The sequence below is a fragment of the Crotalus tigris genome, unplaced genomic scaffold (genome assembly GCF_016545835.1).
Source record: "Crotalus tigris isolate CLP2741 ecotype Arizona unplaced genomic scaffold, ASM1654583v1 scf7180000024130.134173, whole genome shotgun sequence".
NCBI lineage: Eukaryota > Metazoa > Chordata > Lepidosauria > Squamata > Viperidae > Crotalus > Crotalus tigris.
In genome coordinates this window covers 38,355-49,681 of record NW_024100404.1, presented here as the reverse complement: position 1 = coordinate 49,681, position 11,327 = coordinate 38,355, and positions in this window count along the sequence as shown.

Genomic DNA, 11,327 nt, shown 5'->3' with positions numbered 1-11,327 from the left:
TTAGCAACCATTCACAATTACAGTGGTGATGAAAAATAACTTTATGGCCAATCCTCACATTTATGACCTTTGCAAGTCTATAAAGCAAAGTTGAAATAGGATCATAAGCACAGCCATGGTTTTACTTAGCAACCATTTCACTTAACAGCAGAGTTGCCAGTCAAATTGTGGTTACTAAATGAGGACTACCTATTTACCTGCTCCCTTTTATAGGCAAACCTAAGTTATATTTCTGCAGTATTCCTTACTAATGAATATGTAAGCACCATTGAAATCCTTGGTCCTTATTTTATTATGATGATATTCTTAGCTTTAAAAGTAGCTGGTGTAGAGTTGGAGGCAATTTTTAATTTAATAAAATAGACTGTGCTGCCAAAGATTACTATTTCTTCCTGCAACAAATAATGTAAGCTTTTTGGCTCTGATCAGATCTGTGAGGGTGACCTTTTTTCGAACCATGAAATCAAAGCCTTATGTCTCCTTGAAGCCTCCACCATGTGTTTGATCAAAATTATTCAGTACAAAGATTCAAGCTTTGAGTTGTTCACAAACTAGCTAGAAATAATATGAATACTTTGCTGTAGGTTATCAAGATGTTTTTTTTTTTACCTACTCTGGGATGGGAATTCTTCATCTTTGTCCTTTTAGATCTCTTTGATTAAGCATTTATTCCTGAGGAGGGAGGGTTGAACATGGCCTTTGAGGGTCAGAAGGTAGAAAGGACTGGGACAAAATTTTATTTTACTGTGCTTCCCCCAAAATAAGACCAGGTCTTATATTAATTTTTGCTCCAAAAGAGACATTAGGGCTTATTTTTCCGGTTAGGGCTTATATTTGGGGAAAAATGATACTAAATGATCCGTCTGGCTGACGATCTTAACTCAGGTTTATTTTTGGAGTGGGGCTTATATTATGAGCATCCTGAAAAATCATGCTAGGGCTTATTTTCCAGCTGGGTCTTATTTTCAGGGAAACACAGTAGTTGGATGTTTTCTTCATTTTCAGGTGATTGACTATAGGTGCATATCTTAATTTTGTTGTGGATTTTATCCTTGTTTCTATTTGTGTTTATCAAAAGTATTGTCTTGGTTTGTTTTGATTTTAATTATTATTGTAAAATTTCTTTTCCTTTGCTACTTTGTGTCACCCAATAGAAGCACAGTGGCTCAGTGGCTTATCAACACTGGAAATGGTCTCGGCTCTGGCTGTTCAAGCCCAAGCACTGTGCGGCAGAGTAGACTCCTATCACTCACTTCAGCTTTGAACATGTTTGAAAGCATGTTCTATGCAAGTAGATAGATAGGTACCACTTCAGTGGGGAGACGAGTTGGCGCTCTGTGCAGGCAGTCAGATTTCTGATGGCTCTGAACCTTCCCAGTTGTAGTGCCCATTTGTGAGGCAGCCCTGGAAAGGGATGGGGCCTTGGGTGCTATAGGAAGAGCCTCCTGTCTTTCTCTCTGGTGCGAAGCTAATTCTCCCTCCTGTGGCACACCTTGGGAAGTGCGCAAATGTGTCCTATAACAGGGCTGGTATCTTAGCAAAGCCAAATACTACATTGTGATCTCCTGGCCACTATAACAATGCCATACCCTAATAATAATAATATCACTCAGAAACCTTTTGAAATTGGGACAGGTTATGTGTAAAATTTTAATTTTTTTAAAAAAATGATGATATGATTGATCACCTCTACTTAAGTGTTTTTCAGTTTTATCACATTAACATTTCAATTCAACAACTACATTTCCGGGGAAACTGGGAGAAACTTGCCTTAGGATGAACATCCTACCTTACATAGAATTGCAACTGAAGTTTACTAACAGCTGTTATATTTACCATTTCAGTGTTTTAAGGTACTTTTATATCCAAATCTCAGGAGTTTTCTCCAGTTATTTTGTTGTTGTTAGTTGCGAAGTCGTGTCCGACCCATCGCGATCCCATGGACAACATTCCTCCAGGCCTTCCTGTCTTCTACCATTTTCTGGAGTCCATTTAAGCTCACGCCTACTGCTTCAGTGACTCCATCCAGCCACCTCATTCTCTGTCGTCCCTTTCTTCTTTTGCCCTCAATCTTTCCCAGAATTAGGCTCTTCTCCAGTGAAATTGATTTTGATTTTGAAGGAACCAGACTAATCTCCAAAACTGAACACCACGACAAGAGAATAATTATGGAAGCCATCGAAATAGAGAAACACTCCCACAACATGAATAAATGTGACGATACCTCCCGCCTACCAGACATCTGGAAACTAGCCCTAATCAACCAAAAAGTTCTAGCCATGAAAACTGACTCTGGACCCAGAACAACACAGTACGCCACCACCATTCACTCCCACCAGACCCAAACCCAAGCCCAAACCCATCCCTCAGACGAAATGCAACCACCATCCAGAAGCTAAATCACGACAACATCACCAGCTGCTGCACCTCCCTCCCACCCCCACACAAAGCAAACAGACACACGCCATGAACACAGAGCTAGACTGCTAACTCGGAGCCAAACCAAAGCCGGGCATGTTACATCATAGCCTTCTGCTCCGGACATCACATCACAGAACTCAGAAGGTTACAACACTAAAGCTCAGGATGTTACAACACAGCCAACCACCCAGGATGTTGCAACACAGAACTCAGGATATCACTACACTAGATCTCAGGATGTTACCACACAGCACATTACCCAGGTCGTTACAACACAAAAGACTAATGGGCACACAGCTACTACACCGCCCTCAGCTATTCAGGATATTACGAAACAGCCGAACAATCCACAAACAATAACTCCAACACAGCCAACCAATCCACCTACAGCAACTAAGCCAGCACTCCACATACCCCCACCAATATTTATAGAGAGACGGCAGCTCCAATCACACTTTGCTCACACAAGCATGAAGCCGAAGATGACGAGTGGGACCTCATCGAAACGTCGCCAAGATACTCTCAATCTTACATGGGAAAAGACCCCAATACGCCAAAACCTGCATACCCGTACCCGTGAAAATCTATGAAAACACACACACACACACACACACACACACACATATGGAGTTCGATATTTGCAGGTCTGTATGTACATGAATGAAACTGTACTTACTGGATGGATGAGTAGAAAGTGCAATACATTATGTACATTATGGTTCTATAGGTGTCAAGTAGAATCTTGCTTTTAACTTTCAATCCTTTCCTTGAGGGACTTTTTGCAGACACTGAACACTTGATGTTGACCTATAATTCCAATAGAATGAGGAAATGGGAGTGAAACAAAAATATTTTTCAAGATGAAAATCTGGACTTTAGCCTTGGAAGTTTATATGGACAGTAATTTCATTCCGTCTTTCTTGAAGTCTAGTGGCCAAGAATTGTTGTGTAGGGGTATCTGCAGGAAGAGCCAAAATAGTCAAGATGTGGTAACGATTCGTGCAATTAAAAATCTACCTCTTTTTAATGTGATGTTTTCCCCCACCTGCTTTGCAGATGTGCCTTGCATTTCAATCTCTAAAATATAGTTTAGTCCAGGAGTTGTTTTGCAAGCTCTCTTACATTTCTACCAAAGCCTTTAGAGTCATATATAATAATAATTAAAAAAAAGCCCAAAACTTCAAAAGCAGTGTTAAGGTTCTTGCAAGAGAAACACTGCTTAGTTGTTGGCAGCAACAACTATTTTGCAAAGGAGGAGAATGCAACTATTTTATTATTCATGATTTACACATGACAGAGACACCCCATTTCATTCATGCATTTGCTGGGGTTTGTGAATTGAGGCAAAAGATACAGAATATACTGGTAAAGCACATGTATTATAACCAGTGCTTTTTTGTAAAAAGAAAAGATGCCGGAACTCACACACGTCATACAACTTGCCTTGCCTACCCATCCCAAAAAAGTGCCGGAACTCCGTTCTGGGCGTTCTATGACAAAAAAAAAAAGCCCTGATTATAACCATGGACATAAGTAATTCAGCTGGACTTTCATGGACTCTCAGAGGCCTGAGATATTTAAAATTATTTAATAGAATGAATAAATTAATATTTATGGATAATAAATAATAGGTAAATAGAAGTATTTTTCAATGCATCATAAGCAAAGGCTTTAGTGAGCGGGAGAGGTTATTGTGCTGGACACTTTAGCTGTGGGAATGTCAAAGAAAACTGGCATTATTTCATTCTTAGATAAAGTGACTAAACTAGTAGACCAGCAAAATTCTGTGGACATAGTATACCTAGATTTCAGTAAGGCATTTGATAAAGTAGACCACAACCTACTTCTTGGTAAGTTAGAAAAAGGTAGAATAGACAACATCACCACCAGATGGATCTGTAGTTGGCTGGCAAACCATACTCAATGAGTAGTTCTCAAGGGTATTACATCCACATGGAGAGAAGTAAGCAGTGGGGTACCACAAGGCTCCATCTTAGGCCCAGTACTCTTCAATATCTTCATCAATGACTTAGATGAGGGAATTGAAGGGGAACTCATCAAATTTGCAGATGTCAACAAACTGACAGGAGTAACCAACACCCCAGAAGAAAAACTCAGGATCCAAAAAGATCTTGACAAACTTGAACAATGGGCCCTAGCCAACAAAATGAGTTTCATTGTGGAGAAAAGCAAAGTTTTACATTTAGGCAAGAAAATTCAAAGGTACAAGTACAGACTGGTTGAGAACTGACTCAAAAACAGTAACTGTGAGAGGGGCCTTGGAATCCTAGTGGACAATCACTTGATTATGAGCCAGTAGTGTGCAGCAGCCGCCAAAAAAGCTAATATAATCCTGGGTTGTATAAAGAGAGGCATAGAATCAAGGTAACGCGAAGTATTAGTACCATTTCATAAAACCCTAGTAAGACCACACCTAGAATACCGCATCCAATTTTGGTCACCATATCACAAAAAAGATGTTCAGAGTTTGGAAAAAGTTCAGAGAAGAGCAACTAAGATGATCAAAGGCCTGGAGACTAAAATATATGAAGAACGGCTGTGGGAGTTGGGTTTGGCTAGTCTAAAGAAAAGAAGAAATAGGGGAGATAGCAGTATTCCAGTATTTGAGGGACTGCCACAAAGAAGCGGGGGTCATGTTATTCACCAAAGCACCAGAGGGTAGGAGAAGAAACAATGGTTGGAAACTGGCCAAAGAGAGAAGCAACCTGGAATTAAGGAGAAATTTCCTGACAGTGGGGACAATTAACCAGTGGAACAGCTTGCCTCCAGAAATCGTGGGTGCTCCATCACTGGAGATTTTTAAGAAGAGAATAAACAATCACTTGTCTGAGATGGTATAGGTTCTTCTGCTTGAGCAGGGGGATGGAGTAGAAGACCTCTAAGGTCCCTTCCAGCTCTATTGTATCCTATCCTATCCTATCCTATCCTATCCTATCCTATTCTATTCTATTCTATTCTATTCTATTCTATTCTTTCTTACAGCTGAACCAGGAAGCAAAGAATCTCCATGGGCCACCCTATTTCTAAGTGATATTTTTTTTATTTTCTTATTTATTATATTTGTTTGTTGCACATCCACCACCCTCCTCCTTTGGCACTTGATGGCTGAAAGTAATTCTTCCTCAGTATCTGACACTAGGTCACTCTTTGTTCTCTGCTATATGCCTTCTCTTGCTGTAAGGATGGAAGACCCTAGCGCGAAGACTGAAACCTAACCTGCATGAAGAAGAAATGTCCTTTTAAAAATAAGAAAGAGAAAGAGAGTATTTGGGGATGAATATCATGTTGCTTCAAGGATCATAGTAGATCATGTTAACCAAACTGCAAAGCAATACTGATCCACTGGTGCCTTTTGCAATGAAATGGTCTCATGCCAAATAAATGACCTCCAAAAAAGAGAATTCTGAGTTACATGGAGTCATTCTGTTTTTGTCCTGACTGCAAGGTCAAAGAAGATTGACGTGTTCTGGGTCTCCTAAATAAAAACCACATTACTCGTGGGACCTTTGTTGCTGTACCTGCTCCTTGGAATAGCTTCTGTCCCACCTAAGACCTTTGGAGGTCCCTTGAAGATCTGTCTGTTCCCAAAGACACTGAAGCCAGGATGATGAGTAAGCTTCCCTCCATGAGGCACTTTTATTGCAGAGACTGCTTGTTTTTCCTACGTTGGTGTTTGTAAACCTTTTGTAAGCCACCCAGAGTCACTTGGTGGTTGGGCAGCCTTAGAACTTGAAGAAATTAATTAACACAGATATCTCCAGGCAGGGTGTAACATGCTGGTGAGTCTTATCCACTTTGGCACCTTCAGTTACCCCCATCTCTAGGACTTGAAGGACAGGTTTCTGAAGAAGGGAGCCCTCCTAGAGGCTGCTTCTGGGATTTTGTACTCTGCTTATCCTCAGGGGAGACAATATGTAAAAAAAATCAAAACCCTTTTTAAAAAAATGCTTTCTTAAGGAAATGCAACTTCTGACAAAAAGTAGTTTACATCCACAAAACATTTTGGCATGTCCCGATTAATTACTGTCCAACAGAACATTGCACGTTTCTGTTCAGAATGGTTTGGCACTGAGCACTGTAAAAAAAAAAAAAAGTTGGATGCAGAATATCCAAATATATGCCACATCCTTTTCAATATCAGTTAAGAAGAATTCCAGGAATATGCCAACCATAAGGCTGTGCAGTTGGTTCCAAACTAATCTGCTTGTGTAAAAAAATGACAAGTTGACTTATATTCAGCTTTCTCATATTAGCACAGCAGAATTAAAAGCCATAGGAAAATAATATGGAAAACAACTTGCATTTGCTTAGCCAATTCTACCCAGCTGTTGCTGGATTGTGGGGGAAAATGCTTGGAACATGCCAAAAAAGAGGCGATGAATAAGATGAAGGAAAGAGAACATATTGGCATTAAATGTGTTCCTTCCACTTGAAAAGACCAGTAAAATTCTTTTGTAGAAAAAGAATTTATTTGTATTGTTTTATTAATTAAAATTGGACTATATGCCTTTTATGTTTGAAAATATTATGTGGTTTCAGCTGGTTTCAGGAGTAGCTGAATGCATTGCTGATGACTGTTTATTCAAGACCTGTTTTATTCACTTTTTGAAGATATGAATTCTGTGCAATTCTTGGCTGATCTATAAACCTAAGCAGCTTTGATTCCACTTTGTTCAGAGCCGTAGACTAGACTTTTCAAACAAACAGACTAATTATCATGGAAGAAAACAATGACATGCCACTTTTGTATCTTGCCAAACAATGACATATAAGGCACTAGAAGTCAAACTTTTGAAACCTTTTTCATCACCACCATCAACATCATTGTCATCATCGTTTTCATCATCATCATCATCTCAGATGTGATTTTGGCTCTGTATGTAATTGGGCTAGAGAAATCTGCTCTGGAAATCTGCCATTCTGTCAGTGCGTATGCAACATTAAAAATGTCTCCTGGAATTTCCCATGAGAAAAAGCCTCAATCTTTCCCAAATATACACGCATAAGCAATAAATCATATATCCAAGATTGTTTCATGGTTTAACTCTGATAAATCACCTCAGGAGTTCAATGATAAATGTCCTTGAACTTACTGTTAAAACAGAGCATAAACAACTGTGCTTCCTTTAAGTGGCTAATGGGCCTACAGTTTTTAAGCTGCTAGGGAACACCACTGGGATATTATCCTATTGGGACCATTGATGAGAACATCCAGAGTGTTTCTATATTTCCTTGGGAAACAATTTATCAAACTCTAGCCAAATGCAGTCCCCCCAGAAAATTATGGAGCTCTTGCAGGAGAACATGTGCACAGACTGTAGTTTCGTAGTACAGTACTTTCATTTCGTGTCTAAAATCCCAGGTTCAGTTTTTGCCATTCTAGAGGGAATACGTAACGTCATTCCTGACATTTTGCAGTGTGGCTGTCAGTAACTGTTTGTTGATAGCTGTGTCACAGAAATGCTAGGAGTGGAAAGTCTGTGAGAGAGTTCAAAGTTGCCTTAGTAGATATGTTAATGTAGATTAGAAACAAGACGTTTCGACCCCACAAATGAACAGCTAAGAAGACTACACGGAATAGGGATATACAACAGAAAGCTATACAATAAAGGCTCCACACAATTAATTAAATACATGTAACATAGGTTTCCTCCATCATTTTAGCTTTTTAATCATGCTAAAAATCAATTTTCTATTTCATCCTGGGCTCCCTTTCTTTGTTCTGGTCTTTCAACCTTGGAACAGCACTCAAAGACTGAGTTCTTGGTGGTCTCTGAACTTGGTTATTTTCTTGCAGAGGTTCCATTACCCAAACTAAGTAACATCATCAGTGTTAATAAGGGATGGGGTTTGCTCTGATTTTATATTCTAGTGGCCTACCCTACCAGTGTTGGTGTTTCTTTGGTCGGGCTGTTTGCTGTTAGCTTGTTTGGCAGTTCCTTAATTGGTGTACTGCTTACCTCTTGATTGCTGGTCTGAGGTTAATCTTGGTGTCAATCTATGCTCATTTGGGTGTTGATTGCTGGTGGGGAGGTGTTTTGGTCTTTTGAAATGTCTACAAGTAAACAACCAAGCTCAGAGATCACCAAGAACCCCTAATTTCAACCATGAGCTGCAAATATTCTTCTTTATAGGTATTGAGTGTAGTCCTTGATTTTCACAATTTTGAACATTCCAAGCTGGAGTATAAATAATCTCCTGGAGTTTAAACAAATCATAGCCTGGGCATAGAAGACTTCTCTGAAAGCAGAAAGAATCTCCAGAATCAATCACCAATCATCTTAAGATAAGGCTGGGAGAATCTCCTAGCACTTTGTGGCTCATATATATATATAATAAACCCAGTGGCAGAGATCTTTGCTTCCTCAGTGCTTCTGAGATGAGGGGGGGGGGGCGAAGAAGAACTATCTTTTTTACCTCAATCCACAGAGTTTAGGCTTGAGCCAGGCAAAACCTTTCAACCTTGACTAACATCTTGCCAAGTTTAAAGATGTGAAACTCCTTAAAAGGGTAAAAAATTGAAAATACATATTCCATTCACATGTGTTTTAAAAGAGAATCTTGGATCGCTTCAAAGAAAGTGTTCTTACATTTTTATTCTACTTTTCCAAGTCACCTTTCCAAGTGACTTGGGCTATAAATCTGAGAGACTAGGGTTTTTTCACCCCATTATGCCCAGCTTTCAGAAGAAGTGGGGGAAACATCTCTTCATAAATCTAAAGAAATTGAACACTTCACCTGCTTTGGGTCATGTTGCTCATTGTACTCAGAGCGCATTTATCTGGCTAGGAAGAGAAAGGGGCCAAGCACAAAGGAAGAAATGAAGGCTGAATATGCTGGCCTCAGTCCCATACGGGCTCAAGCTTCTCCATTTCATTGCTGTCAGCTCCTTTGTTTCACCCTTCTCTTCCCTCCATCCCACACTTGAGGTAAAGTATCCAGCTAGCAGAGGCATCCTGATTAATTTCACCACCTCACTGATTTCCTAACAATGTGTTTTGTCAGGGGAGCTGAGCTGAATTTCAAATCAGATTGGTCTGGAATTTGCTGGTCTGTCTGCTGCAGGACGGATGATTATATACCGCCCTAATGAATTTCTGGCTTCCCATCACCTCAGGAGCCTCTTAGAAGAACCATTTTGCCTTCATCTGGTATCTGTAACTTTTGAAATATGATCTATCACAGCCCTGGGGCTCAATTTAGCCCTGAGCACATGCTGCTGTGGCCAGAGCTGGATGGGAAAAATTCTGTTGGTTGGGCTGCAGTTGTGTTACAGTAATCAGCAGTCTGGTGAGGCCAAGATGTTCAGGACTGGCTCCAGATCATTGATCCCCTTTCAAGCTAGAAGGATTGCCTATTATCCAGCAAAGGCTGCACATATTTATTTATTCATGTATGCAGTGGCTCATGCCATGCCAAGCTGCTAAATGGTGAATGTTAGCTTCAGAAGTCTGAATCAGTGGCTCCAAATCAAAGACTTCAAGACTGTGGCCCAAAGTATTGTGAGGAACACTCATTAGATCAAGGATTCTCCAACAGTGGGGGTTCATAAACAATGTACAAGGAGGGGAAATAATAATAATAATAAACCCTTCAAGCAGAGTTTGAACACTGTCAAAATTCATTCCTGGCTTTATTCTGCCTAGGCAAGTCTAAGAACTGTTGCACTTTATAGACTAAATCATATTTATTTTTGTAAACCCCTTACCCCAATGAAATCCTTAGTTCACACTAACCTATCAAGGAAGCAGGAGGAGGGTCAGCATAAAGCTCTGCATTAGATTCAAGTTGGATTCTTGTGAGGGTCAATATCTAATAGTTAAAACACTGTGTAGCTTCCTGGCTGATCAGTAACTCAAAACAAAGAAGCATTTCAGGATGAGCTAAATGCTAAAGCAGAGGTATGCCAAAACAAATAAGCAGGATATATCAGCCCCAATTTTCCCAGGTCCTTGGAACAGAGTTCCAACCAATCAGGATACAGTTCACAGAAGCACTTCTTAATGTGATGATCTGCCCCCGAGGATAATTTTTCAATAAGTTACCCATGATAAGGGAAAACCCTGGAGGCAGCTCTGGCTGCTGAGATGTCGTTGTCCTTTTCTTGGTAGTTGCATGCATATGCTGCCAATTCAGACATTTCAGGTCAAGTGTGGGAATGTTTAAACTAGGAACCCATTTGCTTGATCACATTCCTAATTAGGCTGCAGGCTTGGCTTCCTAATTGAGCAGCAGAATGATTCCTTTCCCCCCTTCAACCTCCATATGTCAGAAATATTGATTTATAGAAATAAGGTCAAAACAATGATTGTTTTTTTCCTGTTTCCTTCCTATGTATACATGTAAACTCACACATAAACACATTCATAAATACAAACACACAATCAACATAAGCATAGACATGAAATATATAAAAAATATACATGCCTATGCAATGCCTCTGTTCTTGTTAATTTTATATACAATATCTGAAATATTGGCATTTTAATATACGATCGTGATTCCCAGGGGAAAAAAAAGCAGACTCTTTCTTTGTTGGGTCTATTTCTTCAAACATCCTTCCTTACTGCAAGCTGTTTGTGGAATACAGTTTCTTCTATATTTTTATGCTGATGCTTTTACTCAGAAATAAAAGCTGCTCAGATGAAACCTCTTATGTTATTCCCAGACTATGGATTGCTTTCCCCCAGGAATTGCTTTGGACCTCTATTTTTTTCCACTCTCAAAAAAGGAATTAAGAGTTTCTTCAACCAGGCCTTTTCCATTATGCTAAGAAGAATTTTAACTGTTGTTACTGATGTTAAACTTGTGTATATTTTATCTTAAGCTTCTGAATAGCCTCAGGCAGAAATGTGGGCTAGGAATTGAACAACATCCAACCCCAA